This window comes from Somniosus microcephalus, chromosome 1, assembly GCF_052327205.1.
Source record: "Somniosus microcephalus isolate GS21.2 chromosome 1, FLI_Smic_1.0, whole genome shotgun sequence".
Classification (NCBI taxonomy): domain Eukaryota; kingdom Metazoa; phylum Chordata; class Chondrichthyes; order Squaliformes; family Somniosidae; genus Somniosus; species Somniosus microcephalus.
The window spans coordinates 258,548,902-258,568,713 of record NC_140987.1 but is presented as its reverse complement, the minus strand read 5'-3'; the positions used below and the strand labels follow the sequence as shown (position 1 = coordinate 258,568,713).

At 43.3% G+C, this 19,812-nt stretch overlaps 1 protein-coding gene across 1 annotated transcript in view; it reads left to right on the top strand.

Moving 5' to 3' along the window:
* Positions 1-19,812, top strand: part of rigi (RNA sensor RIG-I) — a 148,745-nt gene that overhangs the window by 21,517 nt on the left and 107,416 nt on the right. The gene's annotated exons all lie outside the window — the stretch shown is intronic.

Genomic DNA, 19,812 nt, shown 5'->3' with positions numbered 1-19,812 from the left:
CCTACTTATAATTGACTCTCTGCATGTCTCCCTACATTACAACAGTGAGTACTTTCAAAAGTACTTCGACTGTGAAGCGCTTTGGCACGTCCCAAGGCCATGAAAGATTCTATATAAATGCAAGTCTTTCATCTTCCTTGTTTCATTCCCATGTAAATTGACCTGATGGATTATTCCTAATAGTTAGATGAATGAAAGTGTCCAGATACCTATAGAATCAAAGAATGGTTACAGCACAGAGGAGGCCATTTGGCCTGTCAAGCCCATGCTGGCTCTCTGCAAGAGCACTTCAGCTAGTCCCACGCCCCCGCCCTTTCCCCGTAGCCTTGCAATTTTTTTCCCTTCAGGTACTTATCCAATTCCCCTTTGAAAGCCACGATTGAATCTGCCTCTACCATCCTTTCAGGCAGTGCATTCCAGATCCTAACCACTCGCTGCGTAAAAAAGATTTTCCTCATTTTGCCTTTGGTTCTTTGGCCAATCACCTTGAATCTGTGTCCTCTGGTTCACGACCCTTTCACCAATGGGAACAGTTTCTCTCTATCTACTCTGTCTAGACCCCTCATGATTTTGAATACCTCTATCAAATCTCCCCTCAACCTTCTTTGCTCGAAGGAGAACAACTCAGCTTCTCTAGTCTGTCCACGTAACTGAAGTCCCTCATCCCTGGAATCATTCTCGTAAATCTTTCCTGCACCCTCTCTAAGGCCTTCACATCCTTCCTAAAGTGCGGTGCCCAGAATTGAACACAATACTCCAGTTGAGGCCAAAGCAGTGTTTTATAAAGGTTCATCATAACTTCCTTGCTTTTGTACCCTATGCCTCTATTTATGAAGACCAGTATCCCGTATGCTTTTTTAACCACTTTCTCAACCTGCCCTGCCACTTTCAATGATTTGTGCTCATATACCCCCAGGTCCCTCTGTTCGTTCATCCCCTTTAGAATTGTGCCCTTTCGTTTATATTGTCTCTTCGTTCTTCCGACCAAAATGTATCACTTTGCACTTTTCTGCATTAAATTTCATCTGCCACATGTCAGTCCATTTCACCAGCCTGTCTGTGTCTTCTTGAAGTCTATCGCTATCCTCTTCACTGTTCACTATACTTCCAAGTTTTGTGTCATCTGCAGATTTTGAAATTGTGCCCTGTACACCCAAGTCCAAGTCATTAATATATATCAAGAAAAGCAGTGGTCCTAGTACCGATCCCTGGGGAACACCACTGTATACCTTTCTCCAGTCTGAAAAACAACTGTTCACCACTACTTTCTGTTTCCTGTTGCTTAGCCAATTTCGTATCCATGCTGCCACTGTCCCTTTTATTCCATGGGCTTCAACTTTGCTGTCTAGCCTATTATGTGGCACTTTATCAAACGCCTTTTGGAAGTCCATATACACCACGTCAACTGCATTGCCCTCATCAAAAAACTCAATCAAGTTAGTTAAACACAATTTGCCTTTAACAAATCCGTGCTGGCTTTCCTTAATTAATCCACACTTGTCCAAGTGACTGTTAACTTTGTCCCTGATTATCGTTTCCAAAAGCTTCCCCACTACCGAGGTTGAACTGACTGGCCTGTAGTTGCTGGGTTTATCCTTACACCCTTTTTTGAACAAGGGTGTAACATTTGCAATTCTCCAGTCCTCTGGCACCACCCCCGTAATCTAAGGAGGATTGAAAGATTATGTCCAATACCTCTGCGATTTCCTCCTTAACTTCCTTCAGCATCCTAGGATGCATCTCATCTGGTCCTGGTGACTTATCAACTTTACATTCAGACAGCCTTTGTAGTACCTCCTCTTTATCAATTTTTATCTCACCCAGTATCTCCACTACCTCCTCTTTCACTATGATTTTGGCAGCATCTTCTTCCTTGGTGAAGATAGATGCAAAGTATTCATTTAGTACCTCAGCTATGCCCTCTGCCTCCATGCGTAGGGTCTCTTTTTTGGTTCCTAATCGGCCCCATCCCTCCTCTTCCCGTTTATTATTTAATATGCCTATAGAAGACTTTTGAATTTTATGTTGGCTGCCAATCTATTCTCACACTCTCTTTGCCCCTCTTATTTTCTTTTTCACTTCCCCTCTGAATTTTCTATATTCAGCCTGATTCTCAACTGTCATACACACTCTTTTTCTGCTTCATTATACTCTCTCTTTCATCATCCAGGGAGCTCTGGTTTTAGTTGCCCTACCTTTCCCCCCTTGTGGGAATGTACCTTGACTGTACCTGAACCATCTCTTTAAAGGCAGCCCATTGTTCGATTACAGTTTTGCCTGCCAATCTTTGATTCCAATTTACCCGGGCCAGATCTGTAAGATTAGGATCACAGGCTCACACAGATTACCCAACAGGGCTTTAGAAGTTGTAAGACTTTTATTAAAGAGCTACAGTTTTAAAGCATAATCAGATATTACATATGGTTTAAGCAGAGTATAATAGACATACAACCCGTGACGGTAGGAGTGATCTACGACTCCCAAATCGGAATGCCACGACCGGACGGATGTGGAGGCAGTAGGGTGGTCTCGGATTGGGTGGATTCCTGCAGTCTGCTGCAGCGGTCACTTCCGTTGGGTCATCTCTCAAACTGCTGGAGGTGTGAGGCCATCAGCCGCCTCAGAGGCTAAACTTGACCAAGGTGTTAGGCCGTAGCCACCTCGGAGAAGCCTTCGCCCCTGACTGCCTGATTCTCTCTCTCGGTCGTCGATATTTATAGTTATTTCGGTGGGCTGGTAATCACCTGGTGTCAATCATTTGATCCCCATCCTATTGTCCAATTGTGAAGTGGGAAGGCATCCCTCACCGTCCCTTTCTGCATGGCTGATGAAGCCTCCCTCTTACCTTTCTGAGGAATGTTTTGTTATGTTTCTTTAAGGACATTTTATGACTTTTTGGCTCTATTTTTGTCTATTCCACCACCCTGTGATGTTTTGCATTTTACGATTCCTTTATCACTTCTATTTGTCTTTTTGATGCTTGATATTCGACCTTGCTGGCATTTCTGCTTTCTGTTCCCGCTTGCTTGTTGTCAGTCTCTGTTCTAAGAATTAAAACCCATCTTTGAATCTAACAACTATTTCTTACAATTCCCTTCTTTGAGAAGGAAATATCCTTATTGACTTCTCACAATCGGCTCTTGACTAATCTAGCTAGCTCTTACTGCTCTCTCAACTTGGGCGTTAGTTAGTAGGGAGTCTTGAAAATGAAGATTACCCCCATCCTTGCAGTCCATTCCTTTGAGGAGAAGGAGCAACCTCTGACCCCTTACTCAAATTCAATTCACTGTTCCGGTGTTCCAATTCTGCCCCGCCTGGGATATCCTCTGTTTCTTCTATCTTTCCTGATGTTACCCCGCCTGGGGTCTCCTCTACATTGCTTCAGATCTTCTCTTTCGGTGTGCTCAATTAACTTGTTAGTGCTGGTTAGTCATGGGCATGAATACCCAATTGGCTTATGTATCAAAGTCTTACTACACACGTTACATATATCAAATACACTATCATTACAAGTTGGATAACTACCAGAGCATGTGAAATAATACTAACCTAAGGGTGTGCTGATGTATCCCACCAGTGTGAGTTGTTCCCTATGCTGTCAATTTCAATATCCATTCTCGAGTTGTCTTGCTCCAAAACATAAAAATGCTTTAGGGAGGAATTCAGTCGCATCATGAGCTCACTGAAACCCACAAACAACGGGAATGTCGTATCTGAATTGTGCCACATAATTGTGTAGCTCATACTTAAAAATGTGTTGGTTGATGGGACAGGTCCTGTTAGACCCGTAAAGCATGGTAATTGCAGTAGTAGTGACACAGGAGGCACCACCAAAACCACATACTGGATTCGCACTGGTTTTTCCCACGCTCTGTTACCTACAAAACACAATTATTAGTCACAGTTAAATTCAGTCTTACAATCATTTCAAGCGACATTACAGTTTCACATCTAATCAACAAATCATGGACTTAAAGATTCTCCAGATCTCTCTTTTACTCTTATCCATCTTGTGGATAATTCTTACTAAACATGATTTCTCCTTAGCCCTCAATTGTACCAATCCAGATTCCATGTAACTCTCCACTTCTACTTCAATCCCTCTAACAGGTACCAGTGTGTTTAACTCTATTCTGATTGTTTCATTAATTAGATAGTTTCTCGATGGAGTATGTGTCATGCTTTAAAAGTTGTCTCGCTCTCCTGAGCCACATTAACCATTTCATATCTTGCTGTTGTCAAGTAACTGAGCATGTCTGAGACCCATTCTTCAGTGCAGATTCACCATACATTCCTGGATGGTAATTGCTTCATACGTAACGAATCACATTTGCACACTCATATCAGTATCTCAATATTATGCCACACGTGCCATCCAATACAAGCCTTTCTCAGGCTTCCAGGTATCTTATCGAAAGATTGTAGTCGTCTGGAGATCTTCCTCTGCATGGTCCCGATGTCTTGGGTAGTGGCCAGACTATCAAATTCAGTTTTCTTAAGTTCATTAAAGGCAGGGACACAAATGTCTCCAAGAGAAAGCTATCAATTTACTATTCTTAACTACACTTTCCTGACTTTCACTAGGGAATTTTGAAAATTCCCATTCAGAAGTGTAATTCTCCTGTTTCAATCTTACACCCTCAATCACTTTCCTTTAATTACCATTCATATCTTATTCATGAGTCCTGGAAAAACTTTACTGTCCAGTACAATATTTAAGATAGAAAACATAGATCAAACATTCTCACTTGATCCAAGTTATTAACACTTTTTTATTTATCATTATTTTAGAGGATCTTTTATTTTCCCAAAAGTAACCAAATATATAGTGCCTGAGTCCATTTTGTCATTTCAAAATTATCCCAAAATCCAAACAGCAGTATTATTGAACTGACAATGTTCAATTTCATTTCTATCAATTTATCCTCCATTTCCAATTTCAGAAACAAGTAATTCTCAGGCTAGGTGGCTTACACAGTGTTTTAACATTCGAGACAGAAGTACTGCAATTAGTTTACAAGGTAACTTCCATATAACAAAAGAAGATAATCCATTGTGACTCTGCTTAGAGCCCAAGGGGTTAATTTATCAAATCATAATTTTCCTTCTGTCACTGTGGGGAAATATTAACTTAAAATTAAGAAACTTAAATTTAATAATGTCCAATATCTTTAAATTTCATACTAAAGTTGTTGCTTGGTGAACTTAAACAGCTGTCAGTGGGAAGGGTTAACTCCTTTGCAGGATTTTAAGAAGGTGGAGCAAAACATTATCAGGCGCATGCAATTACGTTACTTCACGTAAATTTTAAAAAACTTTCCCGATCAAAAAAGACAGTTGTGTTTTCACACTTTAACTAAACACGAACAGAACAGATAAAACAAAACAAAATAGCACATTCTTGCAGAAAACAGTAAATTACGTCATATTTCTTATTGTCCTTTCTTCAGATGTCTTTCCAAAATACTGTAAAAACATTGAATATAACTGGAGAAAAATTAGTTTTTCACATTTAAACAAATCAAATCAAACTGCTTTAGAAGATTTCACCATAGCAACCGTGACTCCAAGGTTAAATCTTAGACTGAAACGTAATCTTTTGTTAAACAAACTTTTTGTTGTTCTTCTCAGTTTTTACACACCAGCTTAACTTAAATTGTAGTTCAAAGATTTTTTTCCAATTCTTGGGGCACAATCTTATTCGCACATTCTTAAAACTTCCAAGACAAAAGATTTAAATGCTTTTAACACAGAAGTGGGTGGAGCTAAAACACACATAACAGAATCTTTCTTTTAAAGACAGACTTTTCAGACAAAAGAAATACTGTAACTTCTTAAACATTCATAGTCAGGAAAACAGTCACACTTTAACACACATTTTCATACAAACTGAAATTCTAGCATTTTTTAAGGTTCCTTTCACTCAGCAAACTTGTGTTTTATTTGTCTCGGCACAGATGTTAATAACTTCCATGTCGGTAAAACTTTAAATTTATCTTTTTTTCCCCTTTTAAATCGGTGTCTCAGCAGCTTTTCCTGGCTTTCCAAATCCCTTTTTTTCCCTTTGCTGAGTTTTCAAATTGGTTAGCCTGCAAATTAGATCTTTTTCCTTCTATATCTCTCCCTCTCTCCTGCACTTTATGCTTTACTTCCTTCAGGCTATCTATCAACTGTTCCCGGTGATATGCCAACGCCATTGTGCTTCTGGTTTTACCTTTCAACAAGCTCTTTACCGCTCCCTTCTTTCAGAGAGAAAAAACACTATACACAGTCTAAGCAACGATCACGTGCGTTCAACCGGTCCCTCCGGTCATCCCAACCGGAACCTTACAACTCCTAACTCCGTGATCCCACTTCTGACACCGATGTAAGATTAGGATCACAGGCTCACACAGATTACCCAACAGGGCTTTAGAAGTTGTAAGGCTTTTATTAAAGAGCTACAGTTTTAAAGCATAATCAGATATTACATATGGTTTAAGCAGAGTATAATAGACATACAACCGGTGACGGTAGGAGTGATCTACGACTCCCGAATCGGAATGCCACGACCGGACAGATGAGGCAGTACGGTGGTCTGGGATTGGGTGGATTCCTGCAGTCTGCTGCAGCGGTCACTTCCGTTGGGTCATCTCTCAAGCTGCTGGAGTTGTTAGGCCATCAGCCACCTCAGAGGCTAAATTTGACCAAGGTGTTAGGCCGTAGCCACCTCGGGGAAGCCTTCGCCCCTGACTGCCTGATTCTCTCTCTCGGTCGTCGATATTTATAGTTATTTCGGTGGGCTGGTAATCACCTGGTATCAATCATTTGATCCCCATCCAATTGTGAAGTGGGAAGGCATCCCTCACCGTCCCTTTCTGCATGGCTGATGAAGCCTCCCTCTTATCTTTCTGAGGAATGTTTTGTTATGTTTCTTTAAGGACATTTTATGACTTTTTGGCTTTATTTTTGTCCATTATCCCACCACCCTGTGATGTTTTGCATTTTACAATTCCCTTATCACTTCTATTTGTCTTTTGATGCTTGATATTCGACCTTGCTGGCATTTCTGCTTTCTGTTCCCGCTTGCTTGTTGTCAGTCTCTGTTCTAAGAATTAAAACCCATCTTTGAATCTAACAACTATTTCTTACAGATCCGTTCTCAACCCACTGAAATTTGCCTTCCTCCAATTAAGTATTTTTACTACAGATTGCTCCCTGTCCTTTTCCATAGCTAATCTAAACCTTATGATACTATGATCACTGTTCCCTAAATATGTGCGGGTTAGGTTGATTGGCTATGATAAATTGACCCTTAGTATTAGGGGGATTAAATACGTGGGGTTACGGGGATAGGGTGGGATATGTGTTGGTGTAGGGGTTATAGGGATCGGGTGGGATATGTGTCGGTGCAGGCTCGATGGGCCGAAATGGCCTCTATCTGCACTGTGGGGTTTCTGTGATTCTGTGATTCCCCTACTGACACTTGACCCACCTCGTTCCCCAGAACCAGGTCCAGCAATGCTTCCTTCCTCTTTGGGTCGGAAATGTACGGATCATGAAAGTTCTCCTGAGCACACTTCAGAAATTCTTCCCCATCTCTACCCTTTACACTATTATTATCCCAGTCTATATTAGGATAATTGAAGTCCCCCATTATTAGTACTCTATAGTTCTTGCACCTCTGTAATTTCCCTGCAAATTTGCTCCTCTATATCTTTCCCACTAGTTGGTGACCTATAGAATACACCTGGTAGTGTAACGGCACCTGTATTATTTCTTAACTCTAGCCAAATAGGCTCTGTCCTTGACCCCTCCAGGGCACCCTATCTCTCCAGCATTGTAACATTCTCCTTAACCAATACTGCCACCCCAACTCCTTTCTTTCCTTCTCTATCTTTCCTGAACAGCATATATCCAGGAATATTTAAAACCCAATCCTGGCCTTTTTTGAGCCAGGTCTCCGTTATCGCCACAACATTATATTCCATGTGTCTATTTGTGCCTGCAGCTCACCAAACTTATTTACCACGCTTCGTGCGTTTACACACATGCACTGTAAACCTATCTTAGACCTTCTTGTATTCTCTCTTAGTCTGACCTCACCTAATACCTTACCATTTCTTACTCTAGTGCTATCTGTCTCTCCCCATCCTTTATACACTTTGTTTCTCCTTTCTAATGCTACAACCTGGTGCCCATCCCCCTGCCAAATTAGTTTAACCCCTCCCCAACAGCAATATCAACTCCTCCTCCTCCTTCCCCCCCCCCCCCACCGGCGAGGACATTGCTTCTGGCTCTGTTGAGGTGCAACCCGTCTGGCCTGTACAGGTTCCCCCTCCTGCACCATCTCTCCAGCCACGCATTCATTTGCTCTATCCTGCTATTTCTATATACTCTCTAGCTCGTGGCACAGGGAGTAATCCAGACATTTCTACCTTTTTGAGGTCCTGCTATTTACAAAGTGTCGCGGGTTTATGCATTATGCTTTACTAAATTTACTCATTTTGAGAGAAATTGAATGAAAATGGGAGCCCCAGGATAAATATAATTTAGGATGGGGGGCTTGAGGTATGCCTGCTGTGGGAAGTATCCCCCTCTATCTATATCATTACATCCCCATCTCATGAGCCAGCCCTCACACTCACCCTCATCCTAGTGCAAGCATACCAACTAATAACACACAAAGGTAGGCACTTGAGTGTTTTATGCAATGTTAATGTAAAGTTTCTGTTAATGTGTTGTCAAACATTGAAACCTTTATTTTCAATAGTTTGCGTTCTTGGGAAGATTTGTGGGCACCTTTGGAAGTGGCTTAGTGAGTTGCAGTGAATGGTGAGTCATAATGGTACCCCATGCAATGGCGATGAGTGTGAAAGGAATGGCTTGGTCATTGTAGGGGGATGCTTTATGGTGCTGGCATGGGTTGGTGCCAACCTGGCGCACCATGTGACAGCCAGGGTGTACAGCATCAAGTGAAGTAAATCTGGCCATGGTGAGGCCATTCCTGGCCTCCCGGGCAGCAATGTGATCGGGTGCTGATGCCCTCTGTCCTGTGCAGCATCATTTGATTGCGGAGAAGGTTGGTGCTGCTGGTGTTGGGGCTGATTGTAGTGGGATTCTGAGGACCAAGGTGAGAAAGTATTAAGGGCACCTATGCTGATTGAATAGATGGCAGGTGAAGTTGAGATAAGAACATAAGAAATAGGAGCAGGAATAGGCCACTTGGCCCCTCGAGCCTGCTCCGCCATTCAATAAGATCATGGCTGATCTTGGGCTCAAAGCCACTTACCTGTCTGCTCCCCATAACCCTTCACTCCCTTATCTTGCAAAAATTTGTCTATCTCCACCTTAAATGTATTTAATGACCCAGCCTCCACAGCTCTCTGGGGCAGAGAATTCCACAAATTTACGACCCTTTGAGAGAAGAAGTTCCTCCTCATCTCAGTTCTAAAAGGGAGACCCTTTATTCTGAAACTATGCCCCCGAGTTCTAGATTTCCCCATGAGGGGAAACATCCTCTCTGCATCTACCCTGTCGAGCCCCCTCAGTATCATATGTTTCGATAAGATCACCTCTCATTCTTCTAAATTCCAATGAGTATAGGCCCAGCCTGCTCAACCTTTCCTCATAAGTCAAACCCCTCATCTCTGGAATTAACCTAGTGAATCGTCTCTGAACTGCCTCCAATGCAAGTATATCCTTCCTTAAATAAGGAGATCAAAACTGTACGCAGTATTCAAAGTGTGGTCTCACCAATACCTTGTACAGTTGTAGCAGGACTTCCCTGCTTTTATACTCCAACCTGCTTGAAATAAAGGCCAACATTCCATTTGCCTTTTTGATTACTTGCTGCACCTGAATGCTAACTTTGTGTTTCCTGCACAATCTCTCTCCATTTAAATAATAGTTTGCTTTTTTATTTTTCCTGCCAAAGTGGATAACCTCGCACTTTCCCACATTATACTCCATCTGCCAAATGTTTGCCCACTCACCTAACCTGTCTGTATCCCTTTGCAGATTCTTTGAGTCCTCTTTGTATCATCCACAAACTTGGCTACATTACACTCGATCCCTTCATCCAAGTCATTAATGTAGATTGTAAATAGTTGGGCCCCCAGCACTGATCCTTGTGGCACCCCACTAGTTACCGTTTGCCAACCAGAAAATGACCCATTTATCCTGACACTCTGCTTTCTGTTAGTTAGCCAATTCTCTATCCATGCTAATATATTACCCCCAACTCCGTGAGCTCTTATCTTATGCAGTAACCTTTTATGTGGCACCTTATCGAATGTCTTCTGGAAATCCAAATACACCACATCCACTGGCTCACCCTTGTCCACCCTGCTTGTTACATCCTCAAAGAACTTCAGCAAATTTGTTAAACATGATTTCCCTTTCCTAAAACCATGCTGACTCTGTTTGACTGCAGTATGTTTTTCTAAATGCCCTGCTACTGCTTCCTTTAATGAAGGACTCCAGCATTTTCCCAACGACAGATGTTAGGCTAACTGGTCTATAGTTTCCTGCTTTCTGTCTCCCTCCTTTCTTAAATAGGGGTGTTACATTAGCAGTTTTCTAATCCGCTGGGACCTCTCCAGAGTCCAGGGAACTTTGGTATATTGCAACCAATGCACCCACTATCTCTGCAGCCACTTCTTTTAAGAGCCTGGGATGCAGGCCATCTGGTCCAGGGGACTTGTCGTCTTTTAGTCCCATTATTTTACCGACTACTATTTCCTTAGTGATAGTGATTGTCTTTAGTTCCCCACTCCCTGTGGCCCCTTGATTATCCATTATTGGGATGTTGTTAGTGTCGTCTACAGTGAAGACAGATACAAAATATTTGTCCAGAGTCTCTGCCATTTCCCCGTTCCCTGTTATTAATTCCCCAGTCTCATCCTCTAAGGGACCAACGTTTACTTTAGCTACACTGTAGAAGCTCTTACTATCTGTTTTAATGTTTCTTGCCAGCTTACTCTCAATTAATCTTCTCTCTTATTTTTTGAGTCATCCTTTGCTGGTTTTTAAAAGTTTCCCAATCCTCTGGTCTCCCACCAATCTTAGCAACATTGTATGCCTTTGTTTTCAATTTGATGCCGTCCTTTACTTCCTTAGTTAGCCACGGATGGTGCTGCCTTCTCTTAAAATCTTTCTTTCTCTGGAATATATTTTTGTTGAGAGTTATGAAATATCTCCTTAAATGTCCGCCACTGCATTTCAACTTTCTTACCCTTTAATTTGTTTTTCCAGTCCACTTTAGCCAGTTCTGCCCTCTTGCCATTACAATTGCCTTTGTTTAAGATCAGGACACTGGTTTGGGATACAACTTTCTCACCCTCCAACTGAATTTGAAATTCAACCATGCTATGATCACTCTTTCCTAGAGGATCCTTTACTATGAGATCATTCTGTCTCATTACATAGTACCAGATCCAAGATAGCCTGCTCCCTGGTTGGTTCCATTACATACTGTTCTTGGAAAACATCCTGGATGCACTCTATGAACTCCTCCTCCAGGCTACCATAGCCCATTTGATTTGTCCAATCAATATGGAGATTAAAATCACCCATGATTATTACCATACCTTTTTTACTGGCCTCCATTATTTGTTGATTTATACTCTGTCCAACAGCATTGCTACTGTTCGGGGGCCTGTAGACTACACCCACCAGAGACTTTTTCCCCTTATTATTTTTTATCTCCACCCAAACCAATTCTACATCTTGATCTTCTGAGCCAATATCACTTCTCACCACTGCACTGATCCCATCCTTTACCAACAAAGCCATCCCACCTCCCTTTCCTTTCTTTCTATGCTTCCGAATTATCATATACCCTGGAATATTCAGTTCCCAGCCCTGGTCGCCTTGCAACCATGTCTCTGTAATGGCGATCAGATCATACCCATTTGTATCTATTTGTGCCGTCAACTCATTTATCTTGTTACAAATGCTGCGTGCATTCAGATATAGAGCTTTTAACTTTGTCTTTTTACCATTTTTCCTTGTTTTGGCCTTTTTTTTCCTGTTACACTCTTATTTTTAAACATTCTGTCCCTTCCTATCACACTCTGGTTATTATTTCCCTCATCTCTAGCCTGCTCTATTGCTTTCTCATTTCTCATTGACTTTTTATTTTCCCACTCACCTGGATCCCCCCCCCCCCCCACACTATTTAGCTTAAAGCCCTCCCTACTGCCCTAGTTATTCGATTCGCCAGGACTCTAGCCCCAGCATGGTTCAAGTGAAGCCCATCCAAACGGAACAGCTCCCTCTTATCCCAGTACTGGTGCCAGTGCCCCACAAATCAAAACCCATTTCTCCCACACCAGTCTTTGAGCCACTCGTTCATTTCTCTGATCTTATTTACCCTATACAAATTCGCTTGTGGCTCAGGTAGTAATCCAGACATTATTACCTTTGTGGTTCTGCTTTTTAATTTAGCCCCTAGCTGCTCATACTCCCTCAGCAGAACCTCTCTTTTTCCTACCATGTCATTGGTATCTATGTGGACCATGACAACTGGATCTTCCCCCTCCCACTCCAAGTTCCTCTCCAGCCCAGAGTAGATGTCCTTAACCCTGGCACCGGGCAGGCAACACAGCCTTCGGGACTCATGCTCTCAGCTGCAGAGAACAGTATCTATCCCCCTCACTACACTGTCCCCAATCACTACAACATTTCTTTTTGCTCCCCCCACTTGAATGGTTCCCTGTACCACAGTGCTGTGGTCAGTTTGCTCATCCTCCCTGCAGTCCCTGGCCTCGTCCACACACGGAGTAAGAATCTCGTACCTGTTGGACAAAGCCAAGGGCTGAGGCTCCTCCAGCACTACAATTCACAATTCAATTCAAATCGCTTTATTGGCATAAGTTACATCTTATGTTGCCAAAGCATCAAAATACATTTATGGTTTAGCACATAAACGCAGTTCTATTCATACAGTGTATAAACAGGTATATCCCTGAGTGTATAAATATACATTCGCATTGTTTATATATATTCTTTTCTTAGTTTACTGGTTGTCCCTCTGTTCATGGCAAGCTGTAACATAGTGTGCCGCCAGTGTTACACAGCTTCTCTCCTCTCCCAGTAGGAATGGGAGTTTTTGGTTGTCATTCAGATTTCTGAAATCAGGGCATATTTGTGAGAATTTTTGGTAGAAATTCTCCCTGATGCCCTGATATTTTCCGCAGGCTGTGAGGAAGTGCATCTCTGTCTCCACTACTCCCTGACTGCAGTGAGAGCATATCCTGTCTTCTCTTGGCAGCCTGGTCTGCCTGTGTCTGCCTTTTTCGATCGCTAGGCTATGTTCGCTAAGTCTGTACCTTGTCAAGGTTCTTCTCAGTTTGTTATCCTTTACCATGGTCAGGTAATCAGCTATGTTGTATTGTCTGTTTAGGGCCAAGTAGCAATTGAGTTTGCTTTGGGTTTTTGTTGTTTCTGCCCAATATGTCAGATATTTTTCCTTTTGCTTAGCGACGATTGTGTTGGGTCGAATTCTTTGTGTTACCCTGTCACTGTCCTGGGGCTGGTTATTGTTAGTATTGTTAGTAGTTACTTCACTGAGTCCCAGGACTAGTTGACTGAGGGTATTCTTCTTTATGGTCAGCTCTTGGCATTTCAGGGCGTCGTAGTGATAGCATTGGGGATTGCTCATTTGTAGGTGATTCCAAAATTTGGTGGCTCTTTTTTGGATAGTGATTATTAATGGATATTGGCCTAGTTCCGCCCTGCATGCATTGTTTACTGTTTTCCTTTGAGTCCGGAGGATACTTTTACAGAATTCTGCATGTAGGATCTCAATTGGGTGTTTGTCCCATTTTGCAAATTCTTGTTGAGTTAGCGGTCCCCATACCTCACTGCCATAGAGTGCAATTGGTTCAATTACTGATTTGAAAATTTTGAGCCAAATGCTAATTGGGATTTCTATTTGGATTGATTTTTTGATGGCATAGAAAGCCCTTCTTGCTTTCTCTTTCAGTTCATTCACAGCCAGTTTGAAGTTTCCCGTAGAACTGATTTTTAAGCCCAAGTATGTGTAGTTAGTGGTTTGTTCAATTTTGGTTGTTCCTACTGTGAAATTTATTTTGGGTCCCTGATGTTTGGATCTTTGCTGGAACACAAGGACTTTGGTTTTTTGGGGATTTATTGTCAGGGCCCAAGTCTGGCAGTACGACTCCAGCAGGTCCAGGTTCTGCTGTAGCCCCTCTTTAGTTGGTGACAGCAGAACCAGGTCATCTGCATAGAGGAGGAATTTAACCTTGGATTCATATAGGGTGAGGCCGGGTGCTGTAGATTGTTCAAGTAGTTTTGCCAATCCATTTATGTAAATATTAAAGAGTGTCAGTGAGATTGGCGAGCCCTGCGTCACCCCCCGCCCCTGTGGGAAGTATTTTGTTTGTTTGTCTCCAATTTTAACTGCACATTTGTTGTTTGTATACATTGATTTAATTACATCATATGTTTTCCCTCCTGCCCCGCTTTCGATAAGTTTCAGGAATAAACCGTCATGCCAGATGGAGTCGAAAGCCTTCTGGAAATCTACAAAGCATGCGTAGATTTTGCTTTTGTTATGGTGAACGTGTTTGTCAATTCGGGTCTGTAGGGTGAAGATATGATCGGATGTTCTATAGTTTGGCAGGAATCCAATTTGGCTTTTACTCAAGACATTGTGCTCCTCAAGGAAGTTTATAAGTCTTTTGTTTATGATGCTACAGAAAACCTTCCCCAGGTTACTGTTTACACAGATGCCTCGATAGTTGTTTGGGTCGATTTTGTCCCCACTTTTGTATATGGGCGTTATGAGTCCTTTGTTCCAGATATCAGGGAAATAACCGACACTCAGAACCAAGTTGAAGAGTTTTAGGATAGCCAGTTTCATTTTGTTGTCTGTGTGTTTAATCATCTCGTTTAGTATGCCGTCTGTCCCGCAGGCTTTTCCTGGTCGCAGGTCCTTGAGTTTTTCCAAGAAGTTCTTTTTCTGTTATTATGGCGTCTAGCGGGTTTTGGTTATCTTTTATGGCCATTTCTAGCTTTTCCAGTTTTTTGCATATTTGGTGTTGCTCTGGTCTTAGTGTGTTTTTCTGGTATAATTTTTCAAAGTGGTTTACCCATGTGTCCCCATTTTGAATGGCCAAATCGTCATGTTGTTTTTTGTGTAGTGTTTTCAAGTTTTCCCAGAAACAATTGGAATCAATGGATTCCTCCACGGAGCTGAGTGTATTCTTAATATATTGCTCTTTTTTGGTTCTGAGTGTGTTTCTGTATTGTGTTAGTGTCTGACAATAAGTAAGGCGTAGTTCCTCGTTTTCTGGATGTCTGTGTTTTTGGTTTGATATTTTTCTAAGTTTTTTCCTCATGTTATGGCAATCTCGGTCAAACCATTTTTCATAGTTTTTTGTTTTGGGTTTGTTCTTGCAAGCTTTCAAGTTTGCATTTGTTGCCAAATTATCAAAAATATTGTTTAGTTTACTAACTGCCCGGTTTACGCCTTCTTTATTGTGAGTGTATATGTTATCCAGAAAGGTGTCTAAGAGAGCTTGAGTTGATGCATTGCTAATTGTTTTCTGGTATTTTTCCGTGTCGTTTTTGGCCCATCTGTACGATTTTTTGGTGTTGTACAGTTTACTGGGTTGTGTTTCTATGTTGTTTGTTTCTGTCTTTTTGAGGAACATAGTAATTTGATTGTGATCTGACAGTGTTGTTTGTGGTTTGACTGTGAATGCTCTGAAAGAGGATGGGTCTAAGTCTGTAATCATATAGTCTACTGTGCTGCAGCCAAGAGGTGAGCAATAGGTCGATCTTCCTAGGAGGTCTCCTATGAACCTACCATTGACAATGTACAGACCCAGGTTTCGACAGAGCTGTAGTAGCTGTTTTCCGTTGGTATTTGACTGCTTGTCGCAGTTATGCCTGTATGGAAGGGAAGGGATGTCAGTGGTTATTCCCGAAAACGTAATTGTTTCCCTGATTATTGGTGAAGTCTGGTTCTTCGCCCGTTCTTGAATTGAGGTCCCCACAGATCAACACGTTCCCCTGGGCCTGGTATTGGATAATTTCCCCCTCCATGTTGGAGAAGGTGTCCTCTTTGTAGTACGGGGAATCGATTGGAGGGATATAAAGTGCGCAAATGTAAACATCTTGGGTGTTTGAGATAATCTCCCTCTCAAGTTTGAGCCACATATGGTTTTCGCCCTTTTTTATAAATTTGATGTAATTCTTAAGTTCTGTTTTAAACCAGATCAGTATGCCTCCGGAGTCTCTGCCTTGGGTTACACTTGGTAATTTATTGGAGGGGACCACCAGCTCCGTGTACCCTTGGGGACAGCCAGTGTGTCCTTTTCCTTTATACCAAGTTTCCTGTAAAATGATAATATCTAGGTCTTTAGTTTCATCTATGAACTCTGGGGTCCTACTTTTCACTTCTCGCACTGAAGAGCGTAGACCTTGGATATTCCAGGTCGAAATATATAAGGATTTCATGTTAAGTTTGATCTTTTACTATGATAGGTTAAAGAGTGGTACGTGTTTGTCGTGTCTAAGTGTGGGGGAAAAAAAATCATTTCAGTTGTCTATAAAAGTTAATACAATTTGGTTACAGTTCTTTCTATTAATTAGTCCTTGATCCATAAGGCGGAAGTAGATGCTGCTGCACATCTGCTTATTGTCTCTTAATGGATTGTTTCTGTCTGAGGTATTGCGTACGTCCTGTGCATCTCTCCCTCTGTCTGGCTGGGAGCGGTCCTATTCCCCTGTGGGACAGGAGTGGTGCAGGTCTGATATTGTTGTTTTGCATGGGGATCCTCTCTGGTCTCGGTTGGTGTGTTGGTGGTCCTTGTAGTGTTCCTGATATGTACCCCGCTGATCTCTGGTGGTCGGGGGGGGGGGTCCTCTTGGAGTCTGGGTATGGACCCGGTTAAAAGCGACGTCCTTCAGGGCTTTAGCAAAGATCGATATTCTTTGCCTTTGGATGTGGACGTGGTCGTAAAGACATTCCTCATCGAGGGTGGGGTGTTGGGCCAGGTGTACGTTGTGGTTTGATTCGCAGTCTCTTGCTATGCTGGCATTTATCTCATGAATTGTGTTGTTGTTGAAGTCTGTTCTTGGCAATATTGTGGAAACAGTGATTCTAGTGTTTGGAAATGTACTGCTTGCCTTCCTAATCATTGCTCTGAGCGATGTTGCTACTTCTTTCTGTTGGGTCTTTAGGTCATTTGTGCCCGTGTGTATTATTATGTGTTGGGGGGAGCCTAATCTGGCTTTGGTCAGCCATCCCATGGCTCTTTGTTGTTGGGCACCAGATCTTTTCTACTTTACTTCTAGGGAATAGCTTTTTCTCCCATAGAAATTTCCCATTTGAGTCTATGAGTATTACGACGTCAGCCTTGTTTGTGTTTACTGTCTGGTGGCTTTCGCTTGGACTCAGTGTGTGTGCTGGGCTGGGGTGTCTGGTGTGTGCGTACCTCTTGTGAGCGGCTCGCTTGTGGTTCCACGGTGGTGGGGGAAGATTGCGAATCAGTATGCTGGTCGGTCTGTGTGGCACCTCTTGTATTGTGTGTCTGTTGCTTGCGTTCCGTGTGGGAGTGCAGCCGTTCCGTCCGGCTCTGTCTTGTCTTATCTCTAGCCTCTGGTTGCTGGTCTAATGGTGTTATCTCTCCTCTATGGCTCTCTTCTTTTTCCTGCAGCTCTTTCACCTGATTCCTAAGTAGATTCACCTGGTTCTCAAGTAGCTTCAGCTCTCTCTTGTGTCTCTCCCTCTCCTGATTTTGATCGTCATTCATTTTGAGGACCTCCTCTCTAAGTTTAACCATCTCTATCTCTAATTGATTAAATTTATCTTTTGGTTGTATCTGGCTGTGTGATCCCGGGGTATGTGTCTGGTCGGCCCTGGAAGGCTCACTCACTTCCTGGCTAGGCTGGTCGGCCCTGGAGGGCTCACTCACTTCCTGGCTATGCTGCTCTTCTCTTGGTGAGCTGGGAATGGTAGGGGGACTATGTGTGGCTTCCTCCCTGGTAGTTATGCTGGGGTTTGTCAGTTGTATCGTGTGGCTGTGGTTCCCCGGGGTTAGTGTCTGGTTTGAACTGTGTGGCTCGTTCACCTCCTGACCAGGCAGATTTTCTCCTGGTAAGTTGTCAATGTTGGGGGGGGGGGGGGGGGGGGGGAGTGCGGGCCACTCTGGGGCTGTTCTTTCCCCCCTTAGTTAATCTTTTCAGTGTCCTGAAGGCCGTTGCAAATTTGTCGAGGTTGCCTTGCACTAATATTGTTCCGGTATTGTACGCGTTGACCGTCGTGGTTGAACTGTCTCCTGGTGTGTTAATTTTCATTATGGACCCATTTGCGGTATTTTCTAGCTTAACATTGGTATAGTGTGATTTTATTGCTGTGATCCAAGCCACTGGCTGATCTGAGTAGAAAATGAGGTTACTTTTTGTCCCATTGTTGTAACAGTCAGCAAAAAGTGTTTCTGGTTTTTCTCTCATCTGCTTATGCTTGATCGCTTTTTTTGCAGTGTTGGGGGGAATCGAAGCGGGGCTGTTGTGGATCTTCTGATTCACTCATTTTTGATAAAGTATTGTTGATCTTAGAATAAGCTTTTCTGGGGCCCCGGGTTTGGTGTTTCCCTCTCCCTGTTCGCGAACTTTCCCGGTCCCCCTCTCCGACCCCGTGGTCCCTGGGCCTCGGCTTCTGGGTTCACCCTTCTCAGGTCTGGGTCTGTGAGCCGCTGTTTCCCGGTGCCTTCGGGCTGTTCCCCTCCCCCTCAGAGGTCTCTGTCTCGGCCTGGCTCCTCGGGCCTTTCCCTGGCTTCAGTCTCCCTCCCTGGGCCCTGTACTCACAGTCTTGGTTTGCTTCTGGAAGCCTTCTGGCTGCTCCCCTTCTCCTCAGAGGTCTCTGGGCCTGGCTCCTCGGGCCTTTCCCGGGCTTTCTATCCCAGCCGCCGCTCGGGCTGTGCCTCGTTCGCCGTTCAGGTGCTGGACTGCGGCCGTCGCTCGGGTGCTGGACTGCGGCCGTCGATCGGGCCGTGTCTCGTTCGCCGCTCGGGCTCCCCGAGTCACCTCGTTCCGGCTGCCGCTGCGTCTCCGTGCGGCCTCCCCGATTCGCCTCGTTTCCCGAAGCGGCCTCCCCGAGTCTCCTCGCTCCGGCTGCCGCTGCGTCTCCGTGCGGCCTTCGCCGAGTCACCGCGCCTCGGTTCCCGATGCGGCCGAGTCACCTCGCTTCTGCTGCTGCTGTTCTTTGGTTTGTATTTTTTTTTCCCTTATTTCTTTTTTTTTTCTTTGGCTTTTTTTTTTCTAATTTCCTCTGGGTTTTTTTTTCCTTTGGTGGTCTTTTCCTTCCTTACTTAATCTAGACTAAACTAAACTTAAACTTAACTAAACAAAACTAAACTAACTTAACTAGAACTAAATTTAACTTTAAAACCTTTTTAAACTTGAAATGAACCTTTTTTTCCCCACTTTAAACACTAAAAACACTAAAAGCACTACCTCCTGGATCCTAATACCTGCCTCACTTGTAGCCACACCCTCCTGTCCCTGATCATGGGCCAAATTGGAAGTAATTATTCTAGTGGGTGTGACCCTCCTGGAACATAGTGTCCAGGTAATGCTCCCCCTCCCTAATGTGTCGCAGTGTCTGAGGCTCAGACTCCAGCTCATCAACTCTGAGCCGAAGTTCCTCGAGCAGCCAACATTTGCTGCAGATGTGGTCGCCCTGGACCTCAATGGTGTCCATGAGCTCCCACATGTAACAACAACACATTGCCTGGTCTCCCGTCTCAATTAATTAATTAGCTTTAAAATTTGGAACGCTTATATCTTTTAATCTAC